General features: G+C 39.5%; 1 long non-coding RNA gene across 3 annotated transcripts; it reads right to left on the reverse strand.

Moving 5' to 3' along the window:
• Positions 1 to 2,503: 2,503 nt before the first annotated feature.
• LOC134759018 (uncharacterized) lies at positions 2,504 to 19,230 on the reverse strand. 3 transcript variants are annotated; one of them, XR_010134865.1, is made up of 5 exons: positions 12,821 to 12,927; positions 9,399 to 9,588; positions 8,490 to 8,618; positions 4,508 to 4,549; positions 2,504 to 2,825 (listed from the first exon to the last, which is right to left on the reverse strand). It is a non-coding gene; the product is annotated as an uncharacterized lncRNA (long non-coding RNA). The 3 variants fall into 3 exon arrangements; XR_010134864.1 differs by lacking the exons at positions 9,399 to 9,588; positions 12,821 to 12,927 and adding an exon at positions 9,819 to 9,914 and having other exon boundaries at positions 4,508 to 4,581; XR_010134863.1 differs by lacking the exons at positions 2,504 to 2,825; positions 4,508 to 4,549; positions 12,821 to 12,927 and adding exons at positions 13,418 to 13,520; positions 17,908 to 19,230 and having other exon boundaries at positions 7,674 to 8,618.
• Between the last annotated feature and the right edge of the window lie 799 nt (positions 19,231 to 20,029).

The following is a 20,029-nucleotide window of genomic DNA, read 5'->3' on the forward strand; positions in this document are numbered from 1 at the left end:
TGTCTTCATGCTTTATTTCATTAAGTTGATCTTCAATCTCTGATATCCTTTCTTCTGTTTGATCAATTCAGCTACTGATACTTGTGTATGCTTCGTGAAGTTCTCATGCTGTGTTTTTCAGCTCCATCAGGTCATTTACATTCTTCTCTAAACTGGCTATTCTACTTCGCAGTTCCTGTAACCTTTGATAAAGGTTCTTAGCTTCCTTGCATTGGATTAGAACACGCTCCTTTAGCTCAGAGGAGTTTGTAATCACCCATCTTCTGAAGCCTACTTCTGTCAATTCATCAAACTCATTCTCCATCCAGTTTTGTTCCCTTGCTGGCAAGGAGTTGTGATCCTGTGGAGGAGAAGAGGCATTCTGGTTTATGGAATTTTCAGCCTTTTTGCGTTGGTTTTTCCTCATCTTCGTGGATTTATCTACCTTTGCTCTTTGATGTTGATGACCTTTGGATAGGGTTTTTGCATGGGCATCCTTTTTGTTGATGTTGATGTTATTGCTTTCTGTTTGTTAGTTTTCCATCTAACAGTCAGGACCCTCTTCTGCAAGTCTGCTGGAGTTTGCTGGGGGTCCACTCCAAACCCTGTTTGCCTGGGTATCACCAGCAGAAGCTGTAGAACAGCAAAGATTGCTGCCTGTTCCTTCCTCTGGAAGCTTTGTCCCAGAGGGGCACCTGCCAGGTGCTAGCCGGAGCTCTCCTGTATGAGGTGTCTGTCGACCCCTGCTGGGAGGTATCTCCCAGTCAAGAGGCATGGGGTTCAGGGACCCAGTTGAGGAGGCAGTCTGTACCTTAGCAGAGCTCAAGCACTGTGCTGGGAGATCGGATGCTCTCTTCAGAGCCTGCAGGTAGGAACGTTTAAGTCTGCAGAAGCTGTGCCCACAGCCACCCCTTCCCCCAGGTGCCCTCTCCCAGGGAAATGGGAGTTTTATCTATAAGCCCCTGACTGGGGCTGCTGCCTTTCTTTCAGGGATGCCCTTCCCAGAAAGGAGGAATCTAGAGAGGTGGTCTGGCTGCAGCAGCTTTGCTGCACTGCGATGGGATTCGTCCCGTTTGAACTTCCCTCTGGCTTTTTTTTTTATACCGTGAGGGGAAAACCGCCTATTCAAGTCCCAGTAATGCCGGATGCCGCTACCCTCCAGCAAGCTGGAGCATCCCAGGTGGATTTCAGACTGCTGTGCTGGCAGCGAGAATTTTGCCTCAGTGGATCTAAGCTTGCTGGGCTCCGTGGGTGTGGGATCTGCTGAGCAAGACCACTTGGCTCCCTGGCTTCAGCCCCCTTTCCAGGGAAGTGAATGGTTCTGTCCATTCTGGCTCTGGTTGGCGTTCCAGCCTCCTGCAGCTAGCTCAGTGTCTGCCCTAACAGCCACCCAGTTTTGTGCTTGAAACTCAGGACCCTGGTGGTGTAGGCAGCCAAGGGAATCTCCTGGTCTGCGGGTTGCGAAGACTGTGGGAAAAGCATAGTATTTGAGCCGGATTGCACCGTCCCTCAAGGCACATTCCCTCACTGCTTCCCTTGGCTGGGGAGGGAGTTCCCCAACCTCTTGTGCTTCCTGGGTGAGGTGACCACCCCCGCCCCCCACCGCCTGACCTGCTTTGGCTTGCCCTCCATGAGCTGCACCCACTGTATTACCAGTCCCAATGAGATGAGCCAGGTACCCCAGTTGTAAATGCAGAAATCACTCGCCTTCTGTGTTGTTCTCACTGGGAGCTGCAGACCAGAGCTGTTCCTATTTGGCCATCTTGCCAGATCTCACACATTATTTTTATTATTGAAGATTTAAAATGTGTTTAAATGTGTGAAAGAACTAGTTCTCTTTATGATCACTTTTCCAGATTTTTCTTGACTATTTTTGTTTTTTATTTTTTCATTTGAACTTTAGTATTAGCTTGTCTCTGATTACAAAATAAAAATGCTGTTGCTATTTTTATTGAATTAAATCTTTGTGATGTTGACTTTTCCTATCTAAGAAATTATATGCTTTCCCATTTATTCATTTTATTTTGTGTTTTTTGGTAGCATCTTAAAATGTTCTTTATATAAATCATGCCCATCTCTCATACTTATTCCTAAGGGTTTTATCTTTTTTGTTGAATTGTAAATACAGTATTTTCTTCTCTTTTATCATATATATATAATTCACTTCTGTAGATTGCATACCCACAAACTTACTAAGTTCTCTGATTTTGGTTGGTTTCTTTGATTTTTTGTCATGAAATTGGACCTACATCTACATCTATATTGAATCTTAGCTTTGCTAGATTTAATATGCCTTGAAGTCAAGAGCTACACCAATCCTTTGCATTTGGTAAATGATGCTATTTGATCCCAGGTCACATCTTCTATAAAAGCATTATTTCATCCTGGTTTTGGCATATGAAGCAATGTTATGGCTGATGTTGATTTGTTTGCTTTTCTTCAATATTTAAAACAATATCCAGTTGTTAGTTTTTTATTATCAATCCATGAGTATCTTGGGAGAGTACTATAATTTTACACTTTATCAAAAGAGGAAATATGTGGCTTTTATTGTTCAAACAAATAAGTTTCAGCAGGGCACGGCGGCTCACACCTGTAATCCCAGCACTTTGGGAGGCTGAGGCAGGTGGATCACCTGAGGTTGGGAGTTTGAGACCAGCCTGACCAACATGGAGAAACCCCATCTCAACTAAAAATACAAAATTAGCCGGGCATAGTGGTGCATGCCTGTAATACTAGCTACTCAGGAGACTGAGACAGGAGAATCACTTGAACCTGGGAGGTCAAGGCTGCGGTGAGCCAAGATCACGCCATTGCACTCCAGCCTGGGCAACAAGAATGAAACTCTGTCAAAAAAAGAAAGAAAGAAAGAAAGAAAGAAAGAAAGAAAGAAAGAAAGAAAGAAAGAAAGAAAGAAAGAAAGAAAGAAAGGAAGAAAGAAAGAAAATTTCAATTATTCTAGGATATGTCTTTTCTCTTACCATGAATCATCCAACTGATTACCCACATGGGCCTCACACTAGACCAAGTACTTTTTGAGCAGCATAGTATCAGAAGTACCAGCTATTGTGAACCAAGAATGTGAATACTGAAGAAAAGCTGGAAAGATCAAGCACTATCAATGATCAAAGCTAAGGCAGGTAGGCAAATTGATGTCAGCATGCATCTATAAATCACAATAGTCAGAAGCCAAGCAAGTAGACAATAATTGGTGAGTGAAGTTGGGGGTGGGGGGTGATATGTAATAGAGCATGAGAAAAATCAATGGCAAAAAGACCAGATAGAAATATTGTATGTAACTCATGAAAGACCAAAGACAAATTGTCCAACAATAAAGGAAAAAGCTACAGTAAATATGCTAGACAATATGCAGCTATTAAAATTATAACTCTGATCATTAGGTAGAAACATTGAAAAGTATTTACAAAATGATTCTAAGTGAATAAAAAGTCATAATAACTACATATTCAGTATTTATTATTTCTAATTTAAAAATCAACTATAAAAGCAAAATAATGGAGACAAAAATATCAGTTGTTTCCAGAGGTCAGAAGGGAGTGAAGCACAGAGAATCTTAAGAGCAGAGAAACTACTCTGTATGACGTAGCCATGCATCACTTAACAACAGGGAAACATTCTGAGCAATGTGCCATTAGGCAATTTCATTGCTGTGCGAACATCACAGAATATACTTCTACCAATCTGGATGCTGTAACCTACACATACAGCCTATTGCTCCTAGTCTACAAACCCAGGCAGCATGTTACTACATTGAATATTATAGACAATTGTATCACAATGGTAAGTATACGTGTATCTGAACATATCTAAACATTGAAAAGATACAGTAAAGTTACAGTATTATAATCTTATGAGACCATCCTTGTATATGCAGTCCGTGATTGACTGAGATGTTGTTATGCAACAAATGACCGTACCATAATGTTGGATATATGTCATTATACATTTATCCAAACCCATAAAATGTACAACACCAAGGGTGAACCCTAATGTAAACTATGGACTTTGGGTGATAATGATGTGTCAATGTAGGTTCATTACCTGTAATGGATGTAGCATTCTAGAGGGGAATGTTGATCATGGGGGAGGCTATATATGTCTCAGGGCAGGGGACATATGGGAAATCTCTATACCTTCCACTCAATTTTTCTGTGATCTGAAATCTGCTCTAAAAAATAAAGATTTTATTTTTAAAAATTAACTACATGTGGACAAAATTTGTGAAATAACACAAAGAAGTAACTATTAGAGATTTGGGATTATGTTGTGATTTAGAAAATAGGCTTTTTGTTGATTGATTTAGCAAAAAAAAAATTTAATTCTATTGTCAATATATGAGCTTAAGAAAATGGGCAAAGTGATGACAAAAAGAAAACCTGATAACTAAGGCTGGCATTTGCTTTAATCAAGAAATTATATATGCCTCCCATTGTTATCATTAATAAGAGCTAATACTTGTATATTATTTCCTGCATGCTGAGTCCTTAAAACAAAAATTAGTCCTCACCTATGATTAAAATCCACTTTATGTATATCTTTTCTTTCATTCCTGTCAGAAATGGATAAAATGAGAGTATGCCACTGCATATGGAGAAAACAAGAGACATAGCAAAATAAAGGTATTTTTCTGCTTTCACTGTATAAGGATACAAGAGAAATATACAAGATGACTTCTGCCCTCAAGGCCTTTAGAACTTAGCTGGGGGAAACTGTACCTGAAATAATTGGCAGTGAAAGATACTGTTTTCTGTTGCATCAAAGTGCAATAAAATATTTTTAAAAGATAACAAATACATGAAAACAACTCCACCAGTGTTCCTCAATAGGAGTGCTGTTAGAATTAGTGACAGAACATTTCTTTCTTTGTGCAGAACTCTCTCATGCGTTGTAAGATTGCTTACATCCCTGGTCCCTGTCCTTTAAATGCCAGGTGTTCCCCGCCATTGTGTCAAACAAAAATAAATTTAATTTCAAATGCCTCTCACATTTATTTACAAATTAAGACTCTTTAGACCAAACATTTTCAAACTCTAGTGTTCCAAAGAATCTTAAGTGCTTTGGTGCATCCTGTTCAACTTACGAATATTGAAAACCATAGTAAAAATAATACTGATAACCTATGTATGCAAAACCCTTAGACATCTTTGACTCCTGTCTTCTCTCATCTTCCACATTAGATCAAGCAACACTGCTCTGTCTGCTCTACCTTTAAAACCCCATTCACGGTCCAACCATTTCTGTCTACCATACCACGTTGTCCAAACTCCCATCATCCCTCACTTGGATTATTGCAGTAGCTTCTTGTTGTGGACTGAATGTCTATGTCTCCCCAAAATTCATATGTGAAGCCCTAACCTGCAATGTGCTGGTATTTGGAGACAGGGCCTTTGGGAGGTTAGATGAGGTCATGAGGGTGGAGCCCTGGTACAATGGATTAGTGTCCTTATTAGAAGGCTCACAAGAAAGCGCTCTCTTTCTCCCTCTCTTCCTCTTCCTCTTCCTCTCCTAATTCCTCCCCCAACCCAGGCACACCCATCAAGGGAAGGCCATGTGAAAACATGGCGAGATGGTGGCTACCTTTAAGCTAAGAGAAGAGGCCTCCCAATGAAACTTACCTTGCTGGTACTTTGGTCTTATGCTTCACGGCCTCCAAAACCATGAGAAATAAATGTCTGTTGTTTAAGACACCCAGCCTGTGCTATTTTCTTTTGGCAGCCTGAGCCAACTAGTACCTCTCCCAGCTAGTTGCTTGGTGTTCCCTTTGCCTTGTTCAGCCCATTCTCAGCATCATGCTGAGAGTGATCCTGGTAAAAACATAAGTCAGATTACATCATGTCCTCCTCCGAACACACCCATGACTTCTTCTTTTCTCATGAACATTACAAAAGGTTTTTACATAACCCTTGTGACTTGGGCCATGTGAAATTTTTGGCATGGCCTTTTAATACCCTTCCTGGCCTCCTCACCCAGAACACAGGCTTGCTGGTCCTCCGGTGTGCCAGGTTCGCTCTCTCCACAGGGCCTTTGCACAGCCTGTTCCATCTCTGGAGAGCTCCTCCCTTGCTCCCTCGACCATGAATTTCTTTACTCGGATTTCCATGGTCACCTTAGCTAGTGCCAATGCCCTTTCTCTCACACATCCGCTTCCTATCTCCTTCCTTTAATTGACTGTTGTCATTGTCCTGTGCTGCTTTTTTTCTTTCCATAGCACATTATATATTTTACTTATTTATCTTGTTTATTGTTAGCTCATCCTCCCCATGAGAAAATCACCTCCATCGGGACAGGGGTTTTCTTTTCCGTGTTGTTCATTGCTGTTTTCCCAGTATCTGAAAAAGTATTTCTCAATATTTTTTTCATTATTGTTCCCCTAGGACTTTTTCAGGCATCTTTTTTCCTAATCACCACCCTATGAAATTTTAATACCACAGATAGGCTGTATATATGATTATGTTTGGGGGGCCACAGACCATTTCAATATCTAACACTTTTCACCCTCAATAATATTTTCTCCCTTGGCATATTATCACCATATTGTGGGTACATGATTGAGAATAAGGCCTTGGTAAATAACTAGCTGTTGAGAATAGCACATGGTAAATAACTATATGTTGAATAAATGAATGATTTAAATAATATATATACATAAAATTTATCACTGAATACCATCAACATGTTAACTTATGCAATATAAAATAACTTTATGCAAATTTCAGAAAGTTTTTTCTGTTCCTTCTGTTTAATAGAAAATTCTGAGATTGAAGCCAGGCATGCTGGCTCACGCCTGTAATCCGAGCACTTTGGGAGGCTGAGGCGGGTGGATCACTTGAGGTCAGGAATTCTAGACCAGCCTGGCCAACATGGTGAAACCCCATCTCTACAAAAATACAAAAATTAGCCGGGCATGGGGGCGGTGGCAAGTGCCTGTAATCCCAGCTACTCGGGAGGCTGAGGTGGAAGAATTGCTTGAACCCAGGAGCTGGAGGTTGCAGTGAGCTGAAATCCAGCCTGGGTGACAGAACGAGACTCCGTCTCAAAAAAATAAATAAATAAAATAAAATAATATAAAATAAAATTCTGAGATTGTTAATATTTATAACTATTTGACTCTATGAATCATAGTCCATTTTTTTTTTTTTAGACAGAATCTGGCTCTGTTGCCCAGGCTGGAGTGCAATGGCGTGATCTCAGCTCACTGCAACCTCCGCCTCCTGGGTTCAAACGATTCTCCTGCCTCAGCCTCCTGAGTAGCTGGGATTACAGGCATTGAAAAGATAAAGTAAAGTTACAGTATTATAATCTTATGGGACATTCCTTGTATATGCAGTCCATGGTTGACTGAGATGTTGTTATGCAACAAATGACTGTACCATATATCAGTTGGATATCACTGTATCCAACAAATGACTGTTGGATATATGGTGCCTGCCACCATGCCTACCCCGCTAATTTTTGTATTTTTAGTAGAGACGGGATTTCACCATGTTGGTCAGGCTGCTCCCGGACTGCTGACCTCATGATCCACCCACCTCGGTATCCCAAACTGCTGGGATTATAGGCGTGAGCCACCACGCCCGATGAATCATAGTCTTTTAAAATATTAAGTAACCATAATAAAATAAGACATAAATTTCAGTTTGAGACTAAATATAAGACCACTATACTTATCTATATACCTTGATTCCAAACTTTTTATTAATTGAAACATTAAGTCTCACTAGCTTGGTAATTAAACTCTATACATTCAAATTTATATCTATAAGATTTTGCATGACCACGTTACTTAAAACTTTAAAAAGCATTGCATTCAACTGCCTGCTCCCAGAGGCAAGAGGGACTGTGATTATCTGTCTTCATAGTTCCACTGCCTTGTTGAGTACCTGGCACATAGTGTGCACCTAATAAAGACAGTTTAAATGGTTATAGGCTGATTCTATTCAGGAGAAGTTTATGAAGAAGGTAGAACTTGAATAGAGACTAAAAGCTATACTGAATTTACATAGAGGCAACATTTCCTACTTGAGAGAACATCAGGAGGAAGGACTGTCAATTGTACATTTGGGAACACAGAGAAATCATCTTAGGTATATAAAAGAAATTCAATTATGAAAAGCCTTGAAAATGAACCTGAGGAGTTTGGACTAAAAGCAAAAAGAAACCATTATAAGAATTTATGAAGTAGAGTGACATCATGAAAGTTGTCTTTTAGGAAAAGTCACCTGGCAACAGTATGAAAGGTGAATTAGGAGAGAATGAGAGGATGTAGATTAGTCAAGAGACTATCAGTTATTGGATGTGAATTAAAGAGATGACCGTTGTAATAGGGAAGAGTGGAGAGACTGAGGCAATGTTCAGAAAACTAGGTAGAGCCATTTTCTCATTAAGAGCCTTTGGCTGCAAGTAGCAGAAATGAGATTAAACAACAAGAAAAAATATTGAGTCCCACTGCTGGATATCCAAATGTAGTGCCCTTTCAGGGACAGGCTTACTCCAGTTTTCTTCCAGCTCCATTTCTCTGAGATTCATTTGACTCAGTGCTCCTCTATTTGTCAGTCTCATGTTCCAGGTAGCATGAACCTAGCGACCTCAGTTCCATCGCATCCACACATGAACACATCCTGAGAAAAAGCAAGAAAAAACATAGAGAAAGAATTACTCCTGAAAGCTCTTTCAGAAATGCAATAAAGAATTTCCCTAGAATCACTAAAAAATCTTTTCTTGAATCTCAGGGACATTGACTGGTTTGTATGCCAATTACTAAAGCAATGTGGCATGAGGAAAGAGGATTCTCCTTGGACCATTCTAGTGCCTTCTTGGGCTTGGGAGAGAGTTTGACTTCTGAGCCACATGGGCTGCCTAGGGGAGGATTTGGATACTGTACCAAAACTGGAGTTTAAGAGAAGAGGAAAGGGGTAAGGGATGCTGGGTGTGCAGCCAACAATGCAATGAAGAAGAGAACAGAATTTAAGATGATTCCTCGTTTCTAGCTATTCAGTGGTATGACAGGTAAGAGAGACTAGTTTGAGGGTCAGAGATGAATTTAAACTCCATTTTTAGAGAGATTATATTAAACTGCAAAATGCTACTCAAAGATACTGTGGCTTCCTTATTAGTAATTGGATAGGCAGTGAAGAATGACCCTGAGCCCTAAGGGATATCTCAGAGCTGGAAAGAGAAATTTAGATGTCATCCATATGGAAGTGAATGAGCTCCCCAGAGAGTGGTTATAGAAAAAGGACCCATGATGAGTCTTAGCCTCAGATTGGAGGGAGGAGGAAAATCAGATGTTAGGAGATTAAAGAAAACAAAGAGCTGTCAGAGAGAGATCGAAGGAGTAGTAAATGTGATATAATCATGGAAGTTGAAAAAAAATTCATGATGAAGATATCAAATGTTACCTAAAGATTATGAAGAAAGAGAGCTGACAAAGCCAAGTTTGGGGCTTTAATGGAACAAGATGTATGTAAGGAAGTTATTAAAAGATTCATGAAAGATTTCCAAACAACAGCAAAGACTGAATTGAAATTCTCAGAATAAATCTGCAATAGGCCAGGTCAACTGAGTTCCTTTCACAATCCAATATGGCTCCTGCATAAGAAAAAAAAAAAAAAAGAATGATTTGATCATTAAAGATGCATAATTGGGTTTGGAAAAAGATACTGAGGTGAGAGAATTTAGAGTCCTGAAAAATCAACATGAAATCGTTGAGTATGGAATTCACACTGTAGAGGGAATCCTCAGCCAAAGGATGAGAATGGACTGAAACTCAGCCTTTGGTTCTGTTTCATTGGATTTGCAATATAATATAGCAGACTTACTAGCTTAATGTCTTGGTTTGAGTTCCCTTGAAAGCACAGCTTAAAATAAGGGCTTGGGTACAGGTGGTTTATAAGGGAGGCAAGGCTAGGAAAAAGAATATGAGGAGTAAGACAAGGAAGTGATAAAAACTGATGTGTGTTATTGATTTCAGCCAGCTATTGCTGACAGTTCAAAGTCTGCAGTGTAGTTACCGGAATCCCACCTCAAGCTCACATGATGATGTTTCTGTTTCTCTGCCACAAAGCTTTCTTTAAAGCTCAGTAACAACACAGCCTGAAATTTCAGAGGTGTTAACAACTCTAGGCAACCCTCAACCAGTGGGAGAAGGCAGGGTGAATAAGGGCCTGCTGTACCAGCCAGTTACCACTGTAGGCAATTGAGACTCAATCCCTCTGGGGACACACAGAGGAATTGTGAAGAATGCCCTTGGAATGGTCCCATCAAATAACAGGGAAGTTGAACCCTGGTTGAAGGTTCCCCCCAGATGATAACACCAGCACAATCCCAAGTTACACCTGCACAGGTGTTTCAGAGAAAGCCCTAAGGCAGAAAAGCAAAGAGCAACTACCACATGTGCTTGAAGTGAGACACTAGTAATTGCATGCCACTGTCACCACAGCTGTCCATCCCAGCTGCCCACCACAGCTGCTCAGAAATCAGTAGCCCAAGAAGCTGTGACATGGGCATCACACACAGCTGCTACACCAAGGTTTCTCTACCACAACACTACTGACATTTTGGACTAGATAATTATTTGTCATGGGGACTGGCATGTGCCTTGTAGGATGTTAACCAGCACCCCTGGACTTTACTGACTACATGTCAGCTGCCCCCTGTCCAGTTGTGACAAGAAAAAATATCTCTAGACATGGTCAAGTGTCCCTAGGGAGGCAAAAATCACGCCCAGTTGAGAACCACTGTGCAACACTGTGTAACCTTGGGCAAGTTGCTTCACTTCTCTAAATCTGTTCTTTTTTTTTCTTTTTTTTCTTTTCTTTTTTTTCTTTTCTTTTTTTTTTTCTTTTTTTTTTGAGATGGACTCTTGTTCTGTTGCCCAGGCTGGAGTGCAGTGGTGCCATCTCGGCTCACTGCAACCTCTGCCTCCTGGGTTCAAGCTATTCTCCTACCTCAGCCTCCCAAGTAGCTGGGATGACAGGCGTGAACCACCACACCCGGCTAATTTTTGTATTTTTAGTAGAGACGGGGTTTCACCATGTTGGCCAGCTGGTCTCAAACTCCTGACCTCAGGTGATCTGCCCACCTTGGCCTCTCAAAGTGCTGGGATTACAGGTGTGAGCCGCCGTGCCCGGCCCTCTAAATCTGCTTCTTGTCTATAAAATGAGGATAATAATAGTACTGACCTCATAGGTTTAGAAGATGATTAAATGAATTGGTGAACATTAAGCACTTATCAGAGTAAATGGACACTTAAGTGCATGGTATGTGCTTAATAATAAGGTAATAATAATAATGGCAGTACTGTAAAAAAAATCGATTTTATCGTGATATATTTTTATGGCTAGAATTCAAGGTTTAATTTCCTCTTCTTTGATTAAAATAATAAAATAAGGTACTCATTAGTAATAAAAATAAGGTACTTATTCCTAATATCTATTTCAGCAAATGAATCAAAGGCTGAATCTCAATGTGAATAAATCAAAGTGAAAAAGTTTGACATCAGTCACTTTTGATCTTTCATTACCAAACACCAATTAATGCTCTTAAGTTAAACATGACCACGTGTCATTTTGTTGTAGCTAAGTGAATTCGGAGTGTGAAGGAGATAAAAAGAACTCTGCTTAAAAAGTAAATAGAAAATTTGAATGCTGTGTATTTCAGAATAATCTTGCAGAGTTTACACCTCAGTATTTTATAAAATGCAGATTTAAAATGTACATTTAGTAAAACAAATTTTTTAGCATAGTCTGCAATCTCTGACTTAAAGACATGAATATTTTAGGTTTATTAGCATAAACTGAATACCAGCATGCAAACACTGAAATGAATTTAAGGAAATTGTTAATGATTCATTACATAGAGTAATTAGGTTTTTGTATGATTAGAGTAAATGCGTTAGCAAAATCAATTATGCACTGATACAGTGAAAAACCACTCTCAGGAAAGAAGTCAATGGTGTAATAAAAAGGACATTTTTGCAGGGCTCCTCCTGCACTTTCTTGACAATCACAAACAGCTGTTGCCATCTGCCAGGGTGAGCCCTTGGCAAAAAGGCATGACAAACCTCTGCCAAACCCTGGTCTGTTGAAAGTGTCCACCCCACAACTCTCAGAGACTGAGTATCCTTAAGAGATAGTAAATGAATCTCCAGTGAAACTGGCTTATGTCATTTTTAAGGGATTGTAGGGGAAAGCAAACAAGATAACACAGAAGAAGTGCATTCGTGGAGAATTGCCTTTGTGGCTTTGCTTCTATTACTTTAAATCTTCTAGAGGGTATACATTTTTCCCCTCAATGGAATCATTGTTCAAACTTATTGTATGGTGTTGTAACTACTTCTTAATGTGTATTAAACTGCTAGTACAAGTGCCAAGACATTGTCATCTTTGTATCTCCAAGACCTAGCACAGAGCAGGCACTCAGTGAGTAAAAGAATGAATGAAAGTATTGGTCCAGGCCAGGTGCAGTGGCTAACACCTGGTAATCCCAACACTTTGGGAGGCCGAGGCAGGTGGATCACCTGGGGTCAGGAGTTCGAGACCAGCCTGGCCAACATGGTGAAACCCTGTCTCTACTAAAAATACAAAAACTAGCCGGGTGCGGTGGCTCATGCCTGGAATCCCAGCTACTTGTGAGGCTGAAGCAAGGGAATTGCTTGAATTCAGGAAGCAGAGGTTGCAGTGAGCTGAGATTGTGCCACTGCACTCCAGCCTGGGCAACAGAGGGCAACTCTGTCTCAAAAAATAAAAAATATATATATATATCTATATATATGTGTGTGTGTGTGTGTGTGTGTGTGTGTGTGTGTGTATGTCCAGCTTACCATGACTGCTGTACCAGGCTCCAAGATCAGTTGTGAATTTCAAATATCAATCTCAGCCTTCACAGGGTTATCTTAAGTACTGTACCTCAGAACCACTGACTCTTCTCATCATGTGTCAGCCTTCCTAGAATAGACACAGTCTGAAGCAGCAGGAAATGAGGCAATGAGAGCCATGTGACATAGGCCACATCTACACCCCTGAAGAAAAGAAGTTAGGCAATCTTCTAGATCATTGACATAGAAAAAGATTTTTGCCAGGAAATGCCAGATAACTCAGGCGAAGTGCTTTTTTCTCTGCTTGAATTAATAGTATAATTGCCTCAGTTCTCCATTTGTCTATTTTTGTTCAGACATAGCTTCAGATAAAATCATTTGCACCAAAGAGTCCTAGGGGAATAAAAGAAAAGGAGCCCAGAGACAAAGGAGGAACCTTCTAAACTAGTTCAACTGTGTCGCAGAACAGCCTGAATGCATCCAGGTGGCAGTATGGAAATTAGGAAGCGAAACTGGATCTATGCAAATGATGAGGAAATGCTTATTTGAATTTCACAAACAAGAGCGTTAGCTGTTTTCACAATGTGAAGCATTTGATTTTACCTCAATGTGTCAATATTTCAAAGGCAGGTCCTTGCAGATCAATTGCTTCTATTTCTTTTCTGTGGATGTTGACTGCAAAGAGGCTTTTCTGTAAGAATGCAATCTAGAAAAGTTTAAAAGCAATAGTGGTAGAGATGAAATGGTTTTAAAAACTAAACTTAAATAATAATACTGTCTCCTAGGAAGTGATTTTGAATAATAATTTTAAAAATCAAATTAAGTCCAGTAGAGTCTCACATCAATGTTATCTCTGAAGCCCCGGCTCTGAGATCTTGCTAGAGGTGGAATCATATATTAACAAGCATCTTCCGGGGCTGTCATTATCATTCTCTGTTATATTTTATTCAAGACAATTTATCTGCTATTGCCTAGCCATCTTTATAGCTTCAAGTTTCAGATTATGAGTGATCACAACAGAGTTCTAAAATCTGACAGAAAAGTAAACAGACACCATATAAATTAGAATGCAATTAGATGTAAGAAAGCTTTGTAAACTGCAACACACCATGCAAATCTGTTATTATGGTACAGAAGGCTCATTGAAGCCTGTTTTTTTCCCTTTTAACAAAATGATGTGACTAATTATGAAGACAAAAACTCATTAAATCTTTTAACCTGATTTTCCTTTCTAATTATTGGAAGCTTATATATTGTCTGAGAGTAAATTTCTTTTCTGAAACTAGAAACTAGCCTCTCCCTGCTTTGATTGGATTTCATAGGGCCCACTGTGATACATCACCTCTGGAACTGTTTGACTCAAAGGAAGATAGGATTAGTCTACCTGTATTATAGGAATTCACCATGGAAACCATGGAACAGGAAAAAAAATTAGTAAAAGAAAAGCAAATCAAAATCACCATGACTATTGAATACAGGTAGTTAAAATTACAGTGAGTTCCCCCTGCTTAGTTGGGATTCTATTCCTGAGCCTTGAAAAGAACTCACAGACTTTCTTTGAGTAAGACTTGGGGCATACAATGAAATGACTTTTATCTTAAGCTAAATGACCTGCATGATAATTTTATTTCCCTTCAGAATTAATTCTTTTTTTTTTTACAGGCCTAACAGTTTAAAGGTAATTTGAAAAATTGATATAAACTTAAACATAAAATGGTAAATGCTCACACATGAAAAAAATCAGCTCCAGAAGTCATATCAGTAAGACTGTTGTGAATGACATTGTACACCAAATTGTGGATCATATACTTTGCTTCAAGTTTCTTTTTCATTCTTTAGGATTTTTTTTTTTCCTTCAACGTTTGCTTCACTGGGAGAGGCAAAGGTGTGCTTTTAGACATCATCAGGTTAAATAACTCTAATCTTAAACTTTTTTTCTTTTTTTTTTTTTTTGAGACGGAGTCTCACTCTGTCGCCCAGGCTGGAGTGCAGTGGCATGATCTCCACTCACTGCAAGCTCCGCCACCGGGGTTCACGTCATTCTCCTGCCTCAGCCTCCCGAGTAGCTGGGACTACGGGTGCCTGCCACCATGCCCGGCTAATTTCTTTGTATTTTTAGTAGAGATGGGGTTTCACCGTGTTAGCCAGGATGGTCTCGATCTCCTGACCTCGTGATCCACCTGCCTTGGCCTCCCAAAGTGCTGGGATTACAGGCGTAAGCCACCGCGCCCGGCTAATCTTAAACTTTTTGAACAACTGATCTCCAAACTTTTCATTGTGTCTCCCTTTTGTTTAAAAAGAGAGATCTCTGATAGATCTATATACAAAAATTTTAAAACAGAGATATTTTAAAGATGTTTTACTAAAAGTATTCATTCTAAGAAGAGATCATCAATACCTTGTCTAAGATATTTTTCGTAATTACCTTTGATGGACTTAACAATAACACGTGCTATGCAGCCATTGCTTTGTTATTTGTTTTCTTTTCCTTCACTATGCCCTTGGGCTTTAATCACTTCTTAAATTGCTTCTAGATGCCTGTGTTGCCATCCTGAGTCTCACCTGGGAGATTCGCGTACTTCGAACACACAATGATTCAGTCTGCAGCAATTTGGTCTCAATAGAAGTCAGTTTTCCTAAGTAAGAGCTAGTCAAATTCAATCTGAACGAAACTTAGTGGATTAATCAAATCATCTTGACTATAATTTCATAGAATTAAGTATTTTATAAAATGAGTGGTCTATTATTACATACTTAAATTTCTTTATACAGAAATTCAATATTGCTCTAGTAATGTGTACTTGATAATATCTACATCATTCTTACCGGTTTCATTAAAAAAAAAATTTTAACAAAAAGATCAAAGAACCCACCGTTGTATTGATACTGGTGCTGCAGTTCTAGAAAAAGAAAATATTCTTAAATATTTCTTAAAGAAAATATTTTAAAGATGGGTATTAAGGAGGACCAGAATCGAAACATTATCTTCTTTGCTATGGTTGTTGCTATTAGTTAAAACACTTTAAACCAAACTTAATAAAATAAACTCACTGTTCACCATTTATACAATGTTACATGTCATTATGATAGGAAATAGTACGGGGAAATTATATTTCAAAATGATTCCAAGTGATCTCACTTTCTCTCTTTCTCTCTCTCTCACACACATACACACACACTCACACACACACACTGTTCATGACTTTTTTCCAGAGCCAAGCTAAGAGGCTATAGTAGGCTGGTGGTCCTACAATTAAAAGTTATCATAGTAAGTGCAAAGGACCGGAATGAGATCTTTCATTCACATCTGACTCAACCTCCAATTCCTGCTGTGAAAATGTATATAATGTATTTTTTTAATCCAATAACAATTATTTTTAGAATCGTGCAAACATTACAATGTTAGCTACATCTCACCTCCCTTTCCTTTCTGTGGATAACAGAGTTGGAAAGTATATGCTATTTTTCACCATATTTCTAATTAAGTTTAGTTGGTCATATTAGCCAACAATTCAACTAAGGCCTTTCAATACTTAGTCCTTTAATTTAATGAATTATTTTCCCTTTGAAGTTTTAGTAACAGCTGAATAAGGTGGGTGTAGCAGGGGGGCTTAGATGTCACTCTCATAATGAGAGCAAGATCATTCTTTCAAATGTTCAAATGTGCCTATTCTTAGGTTTTATCCTAACTAATTTAATAACATTAAAAATTAATCTTCTCTACTCTTTAGAAAAGTGAAAATTTTAGACAAGTGATTGGAGAAAAGATTTATGTGCATATTTAATTATTTAATTATTTATGTTGGTCACTGCCACTAAAGCTGCAAATCAGAGAAGATGAGGTTTGGTGCCTAGTGACAGTGATGAGGCATTTGCAAATCTGTAATGGGTGCTGTAAGACACAGGTATTACCCAACATCTTAATCATAAGCAATTTCCTAGGGCAAAGGGAAGCCATCTTGATAAGGGTACATGGTGTACTTCACAGGCCTTTTGCCACAGCCTGTTTCATAATTTATTACAGCAGCTTTGTTAATAACATAGCAAATATTTCCCTCCCTCCTTGCTAACCAACTTCTGCTGACTTATGAAGAAATAATCAAGGGAGATATCTCATTTCTTCAATTTCATCTGCTCCTCACCTTCCTCCTCCTCCAGCTTACCACCTCTTCCAAGATCCTGCTGATACCTAACTACTGGCCTCCTTAGCCAAACTCAGAAAGCTGTTCTTGAGGTACAGGGAATTGTTCCATTGGGCGGCCTACCCAAGTTCAAAAACACCCTCATCTACACAGTGATCATACCTGAAATTCCAGAATGATCTTTGGCAGCATTTTTTCCCTCCAGAAATCTTTCGGGGACTTTAGCAAATTTCTTAGAGGGAAGAAATCTAGATTGGAGTAACCAACCAGGGATTAAAAGGCAGAAGTAGAAAATCTGGATTAGAAAGATTATAGTTGCTCACCACCACATGACTGAATTCTCAACTGTTCCTGAGTAAATGGTGATAAGAACGGTCATAAAGATTAATCATTTCTGACCATGAAGTAGGTGCTCTCTTTATTGGCAGCAAGACACTTGTGTAATTCTTTCCCTCCTCCGTTTCTCCACGTTCCTATTTAAGAAAGAAAACATCCGAGGGGATGGACTGGGGGAGGGGCAGAGATGGAACTAGGTATGAAAAAGCTGTAAATTTCACATTCTCATTCCAGCTGTCAGTTTTCTGTTGTCTTGCCCCAAACACTTCTCTATTTTACTGTAAGTTCAAATGAACTGGAAAATCCTCTGGAGTATCTTATCTATGTCATAGGACCTCTCTGTTAATAGAAAACTACTTCATTATCATGTGAAATAAGAAGCTGTAAGATAATCAGCCTATATACCTTTAACTCAAACTTTGTCACTTTTAGGGGCTTTGCAACACCTCGTCCAGCTGCCTGCTAGATTTCGTCTGATTGTTGTAGTAGTAGTTGTTCATCAAAACAGAGGAAGATCATACTCCATATTCATTATTCATAGAAAACCACCATGGGGTGGTCTATTTATAGCTCAAAATTGTTGCTCTGTAGAATAGGGAAGAGGGATCAGCTCACGCCAAGATCCTGAATCCAAGCAAGAGATGATGGTGTGCCCAATAATTCCAAGGATGGCATGATCGGCTGCATGGCTCCGTCTCCAATTATCCTGCTTCATTTTGACTGTTAATTCTGTCAGGAATTTTTGACAGAAAACCAGCACATCAGAGATAAGACTGAATGAATTAATTCTGGTCCTTTAAGCCTAAAATATTAACATAGCAACCAATCTGATGGAGAGGACCCAGTGGAGGGGGAGGGGATGATATCACAGCTGCACAATTGCATGTTGTAATCACTGCTGTTATCTTCTGTGCTTTATATTCAATAGTTCTCTGATAGTTCTCTGTGCTGAGCACTGCATATTGATTTGGAGAAAAGTAAATGAGTTTCTGAATACATAAAGCCTTTCTGATATACTTAGAACAATTCATTCCCCTTTTTATTCTTCTCTGATGTATTTTCTAACTTCAAAGGTCATGTGACTCCCTTATTTTTAACTTTTTTTTTTACATAATTTGTTAGGCAGGATAATTGTTTGATGGAGTAAACATGCCAAAAAAATTAAAATTAAATTAGAAATGAATTTCTTCCTAACAAGAATCCAGTTCAAAGAGATTTAAAGGTTCTAACATGGTGTGCGAAATATTTATGAAGATCTTCCTACTTAGACATATAGAAGGTACAAGAGAGAAGTGATTATGCTAGAAAGGCAGCACTCTGATACCAGCACAAGGCCCTTCAGTTGCAGTAAACCTCAATGTTCTCTGCTTAGAGATTTCAGGTGTGGATATGCCTCGAGACAGTGAGGGTTCTTGCCGGCTGCTTACTTACACTCCCTGACAATTCTGCTCCGGTGCCAGACAAGAGGCTGGGTGGTGGGGAGTATTTGTCTTAAGGAGGTACTGGGTGCACTACCTCTCCATAAAGAGGGCTAGAGACCAGGGAGCACCTGACTTGGGGAGCTCCTTTTGTGCCCAACCCTTCCAATCTGGGAGGATACAATGAGTGAGTGAATGTGCCCGAGCTTAAAAAGAGCAACTTAAGGGCTAAGCACTCTCCCCTGAGATGATAGGTAGCTCCCATTTATTGAGTGCCAAATATGCCAGGCATGACATAAGAAGTTCATTCAATCCTTTAACAATTCTTTGAGGCCCATTTTATGATTATTCTCATTTTAGAGATCAGGAGACTGAGGCTTGGGAAGGTGAAGTTACCAGCCCAAGCTCCCATGGCTGGAAAGAAGTAATGCTGATGTTCTAACTCATGCTCTTCCCTAGGCGTAACCACTGCTGCTCTTGACTGCTCACCAGGCTGCCTCCAAACTTGCTGTCATTTGCTGAGAAGGCAAACGGTAGCTCGTGAGATGACCCCAGCATTTGTGGTCAAAGGCCTTCCTTGGCCACTTTCTGGTATGTGATCAGTGTGTCAAACTGTTCCTTCACCCCTGCTGGTAAAATGAGTACAATCAGACTTATTGGGAAAGACCAATGTAAGAATTAAATCTGTTTTCCAAGCAGATTACTTGGTATATAATCAGTGCTCAATGTTTGTTGCATCTGATTCTTGTATAATAAATATATGTATATTTGATAATAAAAATATATGTATGTTTTATATAGCTTCACATTAAATAGCAACTTGATAGCATCTCATTTCATCTTTAATAGCAACTTGATAAAATTCAGGGTTGAATTTGAGAGTTTAATTCTCCACTTTGTCTCATCTTATACATAGATACCCATGCATTTGCTTCCAAATTTAGAGCTCAGTTTCTCAGCTGGAACATCCACACATACGTTGAGGAACATGCGAGCACCTGGCCCGGAGCCCCCACAGCAGGAAACTGGTGGACAGGTGGTTGAACTGAATCTCAGGCTTGGCAGTGAACTATGCTACACCCATTTCCTGCTATGACCTCTTGTCCACACATGGTTCCTGCTCTTGGCTGTTGGGGGTTCCTCCCACTTACAGCTCACAGCACTTTACCATACTCTCCTGAAGAAGGAGAAAGTGCTGCTGGCAGTGTAGCTGGGTAGGAAGATAAGTTGTATAGGGCAACAGGAAAAAAAAAAAAGAGGCAAGAGTCGAGGAGAGAGAAGAGGTGCAGTGTAGGCCAGAGACAACCTTGGCTTCCCGG

Source organism: Gorilla gorilla, chromosome 7, assembly GCF_029281585.2.
Source record: "Gorilla gorilla gorilla isolate KB3781 chromosome 7, NHGRI_mGorGor1-v2.1_pri, whole genome shotgun sequence".
Taxonomy (NCBI): domain Eukaryota; kingdom Metazoa; phylum Chordata; class Mammalia; order Primates; family Hominidae; genus Gorilla; species Gorilla gorilla.